The 15,715-nt window shown below is 35.7% G+C and overlaps 1 protein-coding gene across 1 annotated transcript in view; it reads left to right on the forward strand.

Annotated features, from left to right (window-relative positions):
* The first annotated feature begins 691 nt into the window (after nucleotides 1–691).
* LOC125178714 (prostaglandin E2 receptor EP4 subtype-like) overlaps nucleotides 692–15,715 on the forward strand; it is a 46,079-nt gene continuing 31,055 nt past the window's right edge. The window contains exon 1 of the mRNA XM_047883117.1: nucleotides 692–806. The gene's annotated coding sequence lies outside the window, so the exon portion shown is untranslated. The remainder of the gene's footprint in view (nucleotides 807–15,715) is intronic.

The raw sequence follows: 15,715 nt of genomic DNA on the forward strand, positions 1-15,715 counted from the left end.
TTGCCTAGTCTTACCTGGACTTACTGCAACAGGTCTTGCCTAGTCTTACCTGGACTTACTGCAACAGGTCTTGCCTAGTCTTACCTGGACTTACTGCAACAGGTCTTGCCTAGTCTTACCTGGACTTACTGCAACAGGTCTTGCCTAGTCTTACCTGGACTTGCTGCAACAGGTCTTAACTCGACACCAAATGTTGCGCAACAGGAACAATAATTTTCTTATTTTTGACGGCGGTAAACTTTGCTGACGCGTCAGTCCCGTGGTGGGTGTCGTCGTGAGGGGTTGTGTGGCCACGCGCTCCCCTCTGGTGGCCACAGAACCCTTGAGTTTTCTTAACATAACTGTTGGCTGCTTATTTTGTCTATCAATGAAGTCGTGTATGCACCAATATAATGCGTAAAATTTGTAAGTAATCTTTTCCTTAAAACATTATTAACTTCAGAAATTCAATTGTATTTGAAAATTTGTAATAGTTACTCAAGGTGGAAAATCTCTAAATTTGTCATTCGTGTTATATAATAGATGGAATTAAGTGTAATAGTTGCCAATTACTATTCATAAAAATCAATAATTCCTCAATCTTGAACCTGTTGAAAATTAGGAATTGGGCAAAAAATCCCATTTAATTTGTATTGAAAAAATTTCTTATGGGAATGGAAGATTATTTATTGAAGGCGAAAGGTTTCAATATTTTATGGATTTTCACTGAACTCGACAAGTTGGATTATTTACAGAATTTGTTATCAAGACTTGTAATCTGATCCAATAATTTATAAATAATCTTTGAACGCTCTAAGAAATAACCGGTGAGTATGAGACATTAGCTTAATACATAAACGTTCAATTTTACAATGTTTTATGATTTGTATGATCTTGTATGATTTGTATGATGTTTATGATTATATTATGTTATAAGTTTTTTTATAAAGTTTTATGGTTTGTTTGATGTTTTATGATTTATATGATGTTGTAAGATTTGCATGATGTTTCATGATTTATATGATGATTTTCGATGAGGCCGAATTATAGTGTAAAATATACCATAAATGTTATGGAAAAATACTGATTTTTCTCGAGCTATTATACGGCTGTCAAGTTTGTTGTATTGGATTCTCTGTGAGTATAAATATAATTACCATTATTTTCCGCCAATTGATAGTCATTTTTCTTTTTTTTTCATCAGAATGAGTCAGAACTTACTCATTATTATCTGAGTTTTATAGATCGCTTGGAAATTCAGTGGGAATAAAAACTTATTTATATACAGTTTTTTATCATTTTTAGCGCATATTCTCATTTATGGAAAATAAGGCGCTATTGTACTTGCAATGTCCGTCCGTGACTTCACGTCACGGACGGACGAGAAAATGCGCTCTCTGTCATTCACGGCAGTGAGTTATATTTTTTCCATTTAAACTAAATATCGTTACAAATTTCGGGATTCTTTTCGTAGGTCAAATCATTCATTTTTTATATCACTCGTACATATATAATTAAATCTTCGTTTGTTTATCCGTAGAGTTTATTATTTCGTCACATGCTCCTACGAATACTAAATTAAGTATTTCATGTTCGTTTAAATTTCCATAGAATTTATCAGTTCACACGCTTGTTTGAATTTTGGCATCTCTAAGTGTTATCATCAGTAACTAAAGTTTATGAGTTTGCTACTTTCAATTTACGAAAATTCGACGAGGTGTGATTATTCATCAATTATAGTTTTATTCATAATTGGTTTGCCCAAGTTAGTTAGTATCATTTTAAGTCGAGTTCTATTTGTCTAAAGTGGCTTGCTTAGATATTTGTGAATTATAATTCACCAAAATTCCTAATAATTATAAATATTCTTTATTAATCATAAAGAAATCGTTTAATGTTCGTGGAAGTATCTCATTTTAGGTTCAGTTCATCTCTACTATACCAAACTATGTATCGATTTCTCGATATTTTACGATTAAGTATTTGTAAACAACGAATATTTTAATTACGCGTCACTGTATTTATGTTGACCGTAGTAAAACGCATTAATGAATCCCGTCGTGTGTTAACAGAGATAGTTTTATTTACATGGAGAATCTTTATAATAAATGCACTCCCCTATATTAACGTCATTAGTCACAAGATTGTCACATAAGTGCTCTTCCTAAGAAGCATCGAGCAATATGTAAGTTTCGGAATATTTTGAATAACATATAACTTTTTGATTACCTACTTCAATGTCTAATTATTTGTTGATGTAAGATCGCGCAGTTCCGCTAATGGGCAACTTCCAGCAAGCCATTAACTGGAAAACTCATTTCCTTTCATTACATCAAATCCCAAGTTCACTATTCTATCAACATCCATTACTCACTTGTGCACAACACGTTCAGGAGAGGATCAATATAAGAAGAAACTTTACATGTTTTTTACTCGAAACATTTATTTTTCTAGCGCTGATCAGACAACATCGCTCGACTTGCTAACTTCGATTGAACTTTTACCCGCAATTGCAGGAGTAATGGCACACGACTTATTTTTAATATATTGGAAACTGACGCGCTCATTGTATTTAATTGACATTCTCAATAAACGTAACATATAAATGATTTATAAAAAGTGGCATAACTGATGTATAATATACAAATAAATAAGGCACCTAGTCTACATCATTTGCAACTAGGTTGATTAGTCGATAGATTTAACTGACGTACTCAATCTACATAATTGACGTGCTCAATCTATCTATAAAATACATTCTCAATATATATATATAAATATTACTTACGTACTCAATGGATATAAATAACCGACATGCCCAATACATATAACTGATGTTCTCCTTATATACTTTTATTGCACAAACGGTCTGGTGACTGCGTGTTATGGAGCGCCGCCTGGTGATGCAACATTTAATCGCACTGGCAGGTTTCTACTGAATTATTCGCGTCTGTTCGTTGCATTGCTGTTTGCACGGGGATTAGAATGTGATAATACAGGAAGTGTGAGTAATGATAGGAGAGCAATGATACGCGATGAGTTGAGCAATGATACGCAATTAGAAGAGATTTAATATGCAAGTATGAGAGTTGTAATACGCAATGAGATCAATAATATGTAAGAATGTCAATAATACGCTAGGAGATCAATAATATGCAATGTTGAGAGCAATAATACGCAGTTTCCCAGGGCAAAAATAGGTAATCACAGAAGTAAAAATACACGTTTTTATAAAGCAATAGTCCGTGCTATACAGTTCATAAAGTTGTTAATTTAATTTTATATTAACTAGAATAATGATAATTATTATTATTCAAGAATTATTCAATTAACTTAAAAATTACCTCGAAAGGCTTCTGCACGCATCAGAAACATCAGCGGCTTGCAGTGTCCCAGGCTTAATTGAATTTAGACCTTCAGTTGACGCATCTACACTTGAATTCTATGATTTAAGTTATTAATTTTCAGTTTGACAAGTACTTTTATTATACATTTTCCTGGTGTATTATTCAACGTAGTTTTTTTGAAAGACTTTCTTTCATATTAATATTTCTAACTACGGTTAGTTTCTTTTCCAATTTATTGCTAACCTGTCACACCAGTTTTCCACTTATTTCAGATTAGTGTCCTGAGATCAGTTTTTTCGGTTATGCTTGCGCAAATTGACCTATAAAGTTATCCAATTTCACAGTCCATTTAGTATGGCTCATCTCGCGGAACTTGGTAAGGGTGACCTTGCATTAATGATTAACAGCTCGTATAAGAAGTTTACGAACAAGCTTTTACGTGTAAAGTCCCCATAAAATATCATCAGGTCCGTCGTAACCATCGTAAGATACTTTAAAACATTTCCTAGAGCTGAAATCTCCCAAGAGATACGTATTTTCATATCTCCTTATTATGATGAATATGTGCGAGCAGAAGGCCAAACTATGTAGGTCATGATGATCTACAGAAAGGCAAAAGTGCATCGCTATTTGGACAAAGTCCCACTTATTTCTCTGAGTGTGAAATTTGAGCCGAAATTGTGTAGTGAGCCTCGATTTAAAATTGTGTAGTGAGCCGCGATTGTGTAGTGGGCCTCGAATCTGCCGCGAGACATGATTATGGGAGCCGGTAGTTCTTATTTATATTAAATAGGTTTATTATTATATCATGCAAATACATCCGTCTGGTGGTTTATTCTTCAATGAAATAAGATTTTATGAGAAATTCCCACCATCTGCGCTAGATCGACGCACAAATTGGTCAATTATTTACAAAAATCTTGCACGTTTCAACTGAGTATTTTTTAAAAGTATTACATTCATGCACGAAGGAATTCAGGTTAAAAAACTAGTCGCAGGTATTTTGTATTTCTCCAACAAGAAAGATCCTTCTATTGTTCCGAATAACGTAGCAGCGTACGCACTAAATCTGTTGAGAAATATTGTTCAAGTGATGCAGTAGGATTGCTTATGCCTTTCAATTCAAATATTTGAACATCCAATAAAAAATGGAAATGAGCACCGCCGTTGAATAAAAAAAAATTCATACGCAAGTTCGCCAATCCCAGCTTATCCCGTGCAGCCCGCGATTAAACGCATTGCCTGTCATTACCGTTAATTAAGAAATTAACTCGCACTCTATTCTGGAACCTAATTTTTAAATCGACTTTTGGTGAAATCAAATAATGTAATCCATGTGTTCGGAAGGCAAAGGGGAGAGATCATGTTCATAGGGTAAATATTTGTTGTTAATTTCTATTTCGGTTTTCAGAAGTAAATCAAAGCTTCAAAAAAATGCTTTATTATATTTTTGCAGCGCTATTGGTTATTTTAATACATAGCAAAGCCCATACATATGTGCTCAGCAACATCTGTGATTTTGGAAACTTTTGCACATTCTTGAAACGAACATCTTTTATTTCACATTTTACTGAAGGTTTTGTCAAATTATCATTTATTAAGTACTCGTACTGAGGGTTAAAGTATTCATCTATAATTAAGCAAGCATTAAATCTAAGTAATTTCACGATCAAAGCATACATTAGTTTGTATTACTAATTATTTAAATTAGTGTCATGGATCGCTAAAACATTAACCTCTCGGCGACAATTTAAAAACATAAAACCTCATAGCGACAATTTTCCAGGATGTGTTGGTCAGTTTATTTAATTTTTTTTAGGTCGGTGTCATGAAAGTTGTTTACCGAACGCACAATTACGACCGTAACGCAAGCAGGGGCAGAGAAATGAAGGTTGCTGTGTGATGGGTCGCAAACTTGGGCAAGGACGACTATTAATAATATAGAAACTATTATATATATAATATTACTGTTATATTATATATTTTATTATATTATACATAGAATAGTATTATACATAGTAAAAAGATTAACACTAATTAAACTGTAATTATGCTGCAGAAATAAAAATTTTAGATAATATTTTGCTAGTCAAAATATGGCTCTGTGAGGTATTCACACAATCGACAGGTAGTTAATTAAAGAAATAATCAAGGAAGCTTTTATTTTTAATTTATCAAACAAAATCTTGAGTTTGAGTTCGAATGATATAGCTTCAGAGTAATGGCGAAAATATTTAGTCGATAAGAGCCGAATCCTAAAGTTCAGAATGCGGTATTAGAGAAGTTGAAGGTTGATGGTTGACAGAGCACGTGACGAATGCGTGACGTAGATATCACGTAAGGCCGGCCAGTTTCAGGATCGGGTTAATGTATACTGTAGAAGAAATAAATTAAAATTATAAATCTTGCAAAATGACGAGGTAGCAAATTACAGCCAAAATAAATGATCAAAATTTCATTCATTTTAACAGAAAAAAAAAAACAGAAAAAAAAACAAACCTGAGGTTTAAATGCCCAGTGTGGTGATCACTTTTTGAATTAAGAATAATTGCAGGAAAATAGCGGAAATCAGTTTAAGGGGTGGGAAGTTGGACGAGAAAAAATAGCAAGAACAGTTGAAGGTTTTGATGCTTTAGAAATTAGAGAGATAGACTTAAGACTAAGGTTTGAATAATGATCTTCGCATGTCACTTAAAGTAAATAACGCACTTCTAGAGCGAAGAACAAAATAAAATACTTAAAAAAAAAACTTTTTAAAAAAACACGTTTTTCTTGTGGACTAAAAAGTAGAAAATAAATTATGGTTCGCCCCAAAAAAACGTGTGTCGGGCAGATTTATGATTAAAGCGAAAAGCACACAACACTTAAATTTTGGAAATTTGATGATAACGTGAGCGCCCGCACGTCATACTATATATATACTATATATATACTTTACTCAATTAAACTAATTTAGGTCTCTAATTACTAGTTTTTATGATTGTATCTGAAATTGTTAGGCGAAAATGGCCTGCATGCCGAATTTCAGATCTCTAGAGCAATCAGAAGTGGGCTAATTTTTGTTGTCAATGTTAACAACAAACAAACAAACAAGCAAACAAACAAACAAACAAACAAACGCGAAGCTAAGCTAAGAAAAACGTGTTAAAAACGTGTTAAAAAAGGAATCGATTTAATTTGAAAGAATTAGCATTTTAATTTTACGCATGAAATTTGAATTTAAATTAATTTGATTGTCTCCTTACACTAGGTCCAACTTCCCAATAGATTTAATAAATGAATTTAATAAAGCAAAAATAAATAAACAAAACGAAATTCACACGACATTCATACAAACCAAGGGATAGAGAAACAGGGATCATAGCAAGATGGTAGAAATACTTGAACTTCGGTTGAAGTTACTTGTTCACCGGTTCAAAAACGGCGGTTAAGGTTTTGAGCTATGAATAATGAATTTGAACAGTCTTTGAACACTGCTTGAAGGCACTATAACTTTGGACTGGCACTGTCGGCAGATATCATTTGATGCAATTGATAACTAATGATGATGAAGACTCCCAAGACCCGCGGCAGAACCCCTGATCTCGACTAAATACTTTTTCTTCAGATGAAGTTAGAGAAGCGGAATTCTAAGCAATTCCAAGCCAACAATAGATCCCGTAAATAAACCCTAGCATATACACAAATTGACGGTGGGAAATGAGGAATTTCTCACAGCTCCACATTCTTGAGAAGAATCTTGGTATTTTATGCAAAAAATATAAATACCTTTTAAAAATTATTTCACATAACCTACATTAGGCCGGATTCGTATGATGGCAAATGAGGTAGTTCATAAATCTCTCGAAATTTCTGAAAAACAAGAGGTAAATTCAAGGTGTTACAGCCTTGCGCTGAGAGGTGGCCTTCAGAAACGTGCTTAGTTTACCGAGAAATTCCGCTCGACGCGTCGTCAAGATTACGTCGAGAGCAGAATGGATGTTAGGCTGGACTGTGCTCCCACATAATGTTGAGGTAATGAAGATCGTTCGCAACAGGGAGTTTCTTTAAAAGGTATCTTAAACAAAATAATTTTCAGAAAGATTAAAACTTGTATGCATGTTTGTTAAATATTTTCTCGAGCTAATGAGTGACTAAAATAAATTGGCGTATTTCACGATGAGAGCTGGTGCTGTAATTCCACTTTGAATTTAGATATGAAAATATTGATTCCCGGGTCTAGTTTATCATGACTTTATCTAGTTATCCTGATCAAGCATCGAATAGAGTAATCTAGCAGTAACCATAAGGTTACTGCTAGGTTACAAGTTCTACAATGAGTTTGGAAGTGCGCTTAATTCTGCATCATCATCAAATTTAATCTTCGTAACACATCACCATTCAGACGCGAAAGAAAGCACTCGTATATGCAAAATACTAGTGTAAAAATAAATATTTATCCCATGCTTCCAGTGAGTAAGAACCGGCCTTGATTAGTTGGCGCTGCGCCGGCCAAAGACCGGCTCCATGTTCCCGCTCTATTCAAAACAAACTTCGTTACATTTGACTCCATAATTTAGTCGCTTCACAAGCGTTTCTGAGGAATGTTTTATATTCATTTCCGCATTTACATTATAATCTTATTATTACCTTATTTTGGTTTAGCGCCCCTATTCTCGTATACCTATCTGGTCTTCGCTCCATACTAGGATTTAAACCAATTTGCGTTACATAGTAAGCTTTGAATGTAACACTTTTATATTCTCAATTACAGTTCATATCCAGGAATTTGCCATCAATTCGGAATTTTGTCAGTTTTTGATGTTACACTGAAACTACCTAGTGCAGTGAGTAGTTCAGACTATTATGTTCTTCTAGCCCAATGTATAGTCAATGCGACCAATTATTATACATTATTAAATAACTGAACTCGCAAGCATTTACAATTACCATTCAAAATTCATTTAACATATTACCCACAATATTCGTAATTCAGCATATCTATATTATCAAAACTAATCCTCTTTCCTTAGTCTAACTTCCAACCATCATTATTCACAGTGAATATATTTTCAGAACATTGACTTCAATTAACTTTACAGATAATCTTGATAATGGGTGTTCTTGTGATTGGTGACTCGCGTAACATTGATTTCAGTTCACGTTACACCTAATCTTAATGATGGATGCAATGGGTGACTCGTGTAACACTAATTTTTATTTACGTTGGGGGTAACTTTAATTATGGATGCGATGGGTGACTCACGTAACATTGATTTCAATTCACGTTACAGCTAATCTTAATGATGGATGCGATGGATGGGTGACTCGCGTAACACTGATTTTGATTAACGCTGCCGGTAACTTTAATTATGGATGCGATGGGTGACTCACGTAACACTGATTTCAATTAACGTTGTCGGTAACTTTAATTATGGATGCGATGGGTGACTCACGTAACAATCATTTTAATTAACGTTGCACGTAATCTCAATGATGGTTTAGCTGTGATGGGAGGCTCTCAGAACACTGAATTTAATTAACGTTACATCTAATCTCAGTGACGGGCGTTAGCAGTGATGGGTGACTCGCGTAACAATGATTTTAATTAACGTTACAGCTAATCTCAATAATAGGTGTGAGCCGTGATGGGTGACTCACGTAGCGCATGTAAAGCTGGACACGCAGCATTGTGAGGCCCGGATCTCCATCAGTCAGTGACGCTGGGCTTCCATTAACGCGATTAGCAGCGGCCGCCCGCATCCTTGATTGTTTCTTGCACGCGCACTAATAAAAATTAATGGGAAATGTTGTCCCAAATAGTGACGCACTTTCTGCACGTGCCGCTGATACGTCAGTTTTGCTGGAGCAAACTGGACCAGGAGGACCCATACAAAAACCTCATCATAATTTGGACAAAGTTTCGACCGTTGCTTTCACTATTGTTTGTAAAAATTTTCGACTGGAAATATTCTTTATTTGCGGCATACACGTTGACAACTTTTTTCTTTTTAGAGGTATTTTTGTTTTTTATATACTTCTTAAATTTGAATAATTTTCGATGAATCGTCTGCTACTCTAGCACTACGTACTTATATGTTATTACTCATTACTATTTATGAAAAGTCTTTGGTCAGCAGAATTACATTCGTATCCATTTAATTTCAGGATGTCGAAGGTACCTTTTTCCCTGTACTTTTTTCGCGTATTGATGTATTTGTATTTTCAGCTAAATTTACGCTTAATCCTTGCCTTAATACTAATAATTTGCTTAATTAATTTTGCCTTCTTCTGGATTACGTATCTTTCTCATGTATACGGTTACAATATTGGGCAATACTAATCTCACGTTCCCGGAATATGCGTCATTTTCAGCGAACCGAATGGATGAGATGACCTCACCGAAAGATCCCGATGTTCAGTGACATTTCATCGCATTATCACACATAATCCTAGTCTTCTCAGCCAGCGGCTTGTTGAGAGTCTGTACGATGCCTCCAGTATCATAGGGGCAAGAATTGACCGCGTGATGCCATATATGTGGCCAACACGTTACGGTCTGCATGGCAAAACGTTCCCGCCCGCGGATACAGAATAGAATGACCTGATTTGAAGGCTGTCTTTTGGTAGAGTACGGTGCAAGCGAGGGCCTGACCACGTATTTGACGTTGAAATAACGTTTCTTAAACGTTTTTTCCCCAAAATCAACTCGGAATTAATGTTTTAACAACGTGATTTTCCTATAGTAGTTGTTAATCGGACTGCCTAAGTAATTGTCAGTCCGAAATAGCGGTGTTCTGATACACTAATGCAATCTGGCATCATTTTGACGTGATTGTTCAATTTTACGATCAATTTATCTCAGTTTTCGTACCTTTTATCAAGTCTGGATTAAATATTACCTTCAGTGACATGAATAATAAACATTATTTAATCACGATTTCCAACATTCATGAGAAAGATTTTCGGTGGACTTTCGCTAACCGTATTTGCAGAAGGTCAATTTATTTAATTTCCTTACGTTGAATCAATTTTATTTCTAATAAGATAATAGGCAATTTACCAACAGTTACTATTATTAATAATAACCGTAATTAATTATAAATAATTTTTTTAATAATTTTGAAATTATCAAAAGTGTCTTGAGTTTGGATTGTAAAAGTATGGTTATGCATTAGCATCACTCTGTACCATGGGGACTTTAAAAAACGTTTCATCGTGTGATGTCTGGCCTGCTGTTTGTGTATGGGGACTGGAACCTTGGCTGTGTATACAGGCAATGCATGAATCTGCATATATTTTCTTGAATTTCATTGCATGAAGTTGCCTGAGGATGGAGCAAAAATTTACTTAACTTTCCCGCGCAGAAATTAGGTTTCCATATTTTTCTGACGCTACTCATGGTAGTTTACTAAACCGCTAGTGAGGCTCGCATCGACAAAAATTGAATGAGACTTGAAATATTTACATATAGTTTCCTATATCCTTCAATCCTTGCAAATTATAGGCCCAAAATTATTCGATAGTCTAAACGTTCTGAGGAAACGATTTAAAGAACTGAGCGTTGTTAAAACAATTTAGTATCTCGCGCGTGCATCTCAAACGTCCTCGTACATTTTGGACTTTTAAAATTATTCAATTATGAACTTCTCAATAATAGCCTCTAGACGTAAAATTTGTTGCAAACTTCAGCCAAAATAGCATACAAATTGTTGTTTAATGCCTAACATTATATCACAAATCGTCACACATGATTAACAGTAACCTGTAAAGAGAAGTTCTTTTCTGAAGAAGTACTCAGCGTATGTACGGATCTCTACTGCCTTTTGAATATTAACGATTACTTATCCTTGACATGGCATGTGAGGCATGAAATGATAGGCATGACATGAGGAACATGGCATGATAGGCATGACATGAGGGCAAGACTATGTGAATTTGTAAGATCCAATTAGGCATAAACCTGCTTCAATTAATTATTTTGCATTATTATTTTGATTTCATAATCATTTGCTCTATTAGAAAGTTGTTCATAAATACTTCCGAGCGAGTCCAAAACTCGCCTGAACTGAAAAAAATTAACATTTACTGCATTTTAACAATGCAACTCATCAGTTTCGTGATGACAACATCAAGTTTATAACATTAAAAATATTTCCCGTACGTCGGCTGGTTAAAATTAAATATTTTCCATTTTCCTTCTCTAATTTCTTCACAAAAGTTGTACACTCTAATGACTTTAGCGTCACCCCGAAGCAACAAGCCTCGCCCCTAACCGTCCAGCAATTTGTCAGAGGCGCTTGAGGGAAAATCTTCCCGTCTATTTTTTTCAGTAGCCACGCCCTGGGCTTTTAAAGCTAAAGAATTGCAGCGACGTGACTCAAGTCTTGCGCTGCTGCAAAACTTGACTCTTCAACAAGAAGATTAAAATAAGAAAAAGAATTTAAATTAACTACTAGTGTGAAATAAACATAAAATTTTTTTAAATGTTTACATGCAAAGCGTTTTATTTTTGTTCAGTACTTCCAGACAAGCTGATTTATGCGACAATACACAACTCTGCGTGGTTCTCAGTGTCTCGGTATTGGGGCGAATATGAAATTTCTTATTTTAAAAATCCATAATTTTATTCTGTTGTCGTGTTGGAGTTATACCCACTATTTTTACCTAATATAACCCAAGCAAAATAATGTAATAATTATGGTAAAATGATATTCTTATTTTAACGTTGTTCATGCGCAGTCAATATGCCGCAATTAGAAAAGATTTTAGATTTTTTTTTACTCAGCCTCTTCCATGGATTTCCCTCAGAACTTTGTACTGTATGAACACCAACCGTTGCCTTGTGTTTCAACATAACAATCACGATAATCTCAATTATTCCTGGATTTTATTTATATACGTGCACTAAATTCGCGAAGTAAAAATGAATAATAATTGAAGGGTACAAAGAATACGCTGTTGACGACGCCGGTGCATGCCACCTGATCCTGCCACTGTCAACAAGACTCTTATGCGCATAATGCTGTTCAAATATGAGCATAATGGCCACTCCCGAATAATTGGAATGATATAAGCCCTATATATTATGGCGCTTCGTAATATTCTTTACGTTATACTTGTTGCATTGTGCCAATCTTCCACCCTGTTTCATTTGCTTGTCATCGTGGAATAATTCAAAATTTAATAACTGGAAGATATGTACGGGAATATTGCATCTTGAAATTCTTTAATGATTTATTGTGGTTTTCCTAAATTAAAGAGTGTATATATATCAAATTTTAATTAATGCTTATTAGAATTTCATTCAGCACTTTCCTTTATGCATTAATCCCCTCCCATGTTTGAGAGAGATGTCAAAGTCACTACAATCGATGTAATTGACACACTTGTTGTTTAGAATCTTTATAATTGTGTACGTGATAACCTCATAAACTTGTTAAATAAAATATTTACCTAAAGTTACAGAAACGGTTTCTTAGTATGAGATGTATGCAGCGAATAAGCCTATTACGGCCTTCAAGCTTCAAAATAGCGCAGCATAACTTCATATTGCACACAGTCTGCCTGAGCCCAAAGAGCTATAGGGACTTGAACATCTGTAGCATAGCCACTCTAGGCTCACACGCCTCTAAGTTCACGATATATTTTTTATTCTAATTAATTTTATGTATCACGTATGTTTCCGACTCATTGTACAGTATGAGTCACACGTATCATTGTCGAGAAGTTGCCTTCATGGCCCGTACTCAACTTTCTTTATAGCTACTCGAGTTAATCAAAGTTCGCGGGATTCGATGCAATCCTTTTAAAGCACTGCTACCTTGATTCACGGCTGTCTTAATTAATACAGGGTGCGGCGCGGGAACTTAATTATTTGAATTGCGCGCCACGTGGCGGCCATTAGTCCTAGGAAGGTGGCGCCATGCGCAATATGGTGCGCGGGCTATGAAGTTTTTCGTCCACTCAGTTCAGTTGCGACCATGCAGTGGTCGAGAGAGGAGCGCGCGTTCGCAGTCTCTGTGTACTTTTCTAGTGGCCGGTCTATCGACAGATGAGGGTACTAGAATACAGATGAGGGTACTAGAATGCAGATGAGTGCACTAGAATGCAGACGAGGGCACAGAGATGAGGTCACAGCAAATCAGACGAGGGCGCGAAAATACAAAAGAGGCCCCGGTAATACAAAAGAGGGCCCGGTAATACAAAAGAGGGCACGGTAATACAAAAGAGGGCCCTGTAATATAAAAGAGGGCCCGGTAATACAAAAGAGGGCCCGGTAATACAAAGAGGGCCCGGTAATACAAAAGAGGGCCCGGTAATACAAAAGAGGGCAAGGAAATGCAAAAGAGGGCCCGGTAATAAAAAGAGGGCCCGGTAATACAAAAGAGGGCCCGGTAATACAAAGAGGGCCCGGTAATACAAAAGAGGGCCCGGTAATACAAAAGAGGGCAAGGAAATGCAAAAGAGGGCCCGGTAATAAAAAGAGGGCCCGGTAATACAAAAGAGAGCCCGGTAATACAAAAGAGGGCCCGGTAATACAAAAGAGGGCCCGGTAATACAAAAGAGGGCCCGGTAATACAAAATAGGGCCCGGTAATACAAACGTGGGCACAAAGAGAAGCAACTTGATATGTCTGAAGTGTCATTATTTGACGAGGTGCGATACTCTGATGTGAAAATGTGATCTTTGATAATGTGATGCTAAATAATGTGATAATAAATGGTTATGTGATGCTGAGGCCTGATGATGTGTACATGTCATCCCACGATTCTTGTTCATGTGTTAAATTCTATCAATTAACTATTATTAATTTTCGCATAGTTTATAACACATTTTTTCTGTGATTTTCTTTCTATCTTGAAGAGCAGCTTCAAGCATCAATTTATACCTTCACACATGCTTCTCCAATTGGTGACACTTTGTTACAGGAATATGATAAGATCTTTTTATATATGTTGTAAAATCTTTCATAGATCGACTGTTTCGTAGATGGAATAATTATTGTGTTTCGTGGCAACAGTTTCTAGCGAGTGCAAAATATTTATTAAGACCATTTGCTGACATCGCATATGTACACATTATTTATACACAGTACTCGTCCGGTATTGTGGCTAACGGGTACTATGGCTAAAACTCCTCTAATTATTGAAGAAAAGGTCGGATTGCGTGACTAGTTCTGCGTTTCTTCATCATGCGTAGTCTTCATCATGCCTGTCAATACTGGCTAAAACAGCGTAGTAAGCTACGTACAGTATATATACCCTGAAAGGGACTTATACCGTACCGTGACCGTAGTAGGAAAAATTTCATATTGTTTTTTGCAAAAAGATAGTCTTTTTATATCGTTAGCTATAGCAAAATATAATCTTTTTGTAGATTTCTTACAGCAAAATAGATTTTCTACAGAATTGGTTGCAGCAACATCGATATGGTACCAGTAATTCAGACATTTCATGACCCGTTGACAAGATTGTGTTTGTGGTTTAACTTATGTAAGAATGAAACCAAATTCGCTCCTCTAAATTTTCTCTTTTCTCTAAATTTTTCTATTTTCTTTCCAGCTATGGGAATGACGAAACTCCTAACGTAATATTAGCGGTTCGTTTTCGATATTAATTTAAAGTGCCCTAATTTAGTAGTAGTCTTGATTTAGGTCAAATCAAAAACGCATTGTTTCGCTTTTTAGAAAGATAAGTATACAAGGCGAAAAATCCACACATTTATTAATTATTGAATTATTGCTATGCTTACAGCTATAAATAGTCGGATCAATTAATGCATTTACATCAACTGTGTAGGAACTGTGGCGTGTGTGTGCCACAGTTCGTGGCGTGGTGGCGTGCAGCGAAAACATGCGTCTGCCTCTGAGCATGCAGGGTGATTATGCCCTCAAGCTAGCGTGATTATACCCTCATGTAGAGTGATATGTCGCCATCGCTCCACTGTCAACACTCTATAATCAGTGATGCAAGTCTGAACACGACTGCGTCCATTTGGCACGACTGCACTAAACTCAACTCATCATCGCGACTGCACCATCGAGTTATCTTTCACTAACGGAGCAGAATTATCTTATCGGCACGAGGTCCAGCCGGCGAGTCAAGACCGTGGATTCATTGTTTGATGTTAAATGCTGACAACGAATGCATTGCATTCATGGAAAATGCATAATATGCAATGGCAGAAGATAGCTTAAGAGTCTTAATATGCAGTTTTCCTTGTATTCTTTATCCTTCTGCAATTTTAGAGAGTTGATCCAGTTGGCTGGTCAATAAAGTATCCAGAGTAAAGGGTTAAGTAAATTGCGACAGATCGGCTCCAATTATATTGTGCTCAAGAATCAGCTTCGAAATTCCACTGTGAATATATTTTTTCAAACATTTTTACCTATAAATATTAACGATTTT

This window comes from Hyalella azteca, unplaced genomic scaffold (assembly GCF_000764305.2).
Source record: "Hyalella azteca isolate HAZT.00-mixed unplaced genomic scaffold, Hazt_2.0.2 contig12030, whole genome shotgun sequence".
In the NCBI taxonomy this organism is placed as follows: domain Eukaryota; kingdom Metazoa; phylum Arthropoda; class Malacostraca; order Amphipoda; family Hyalellidae; genus Hyalella; species Hyalella azteca.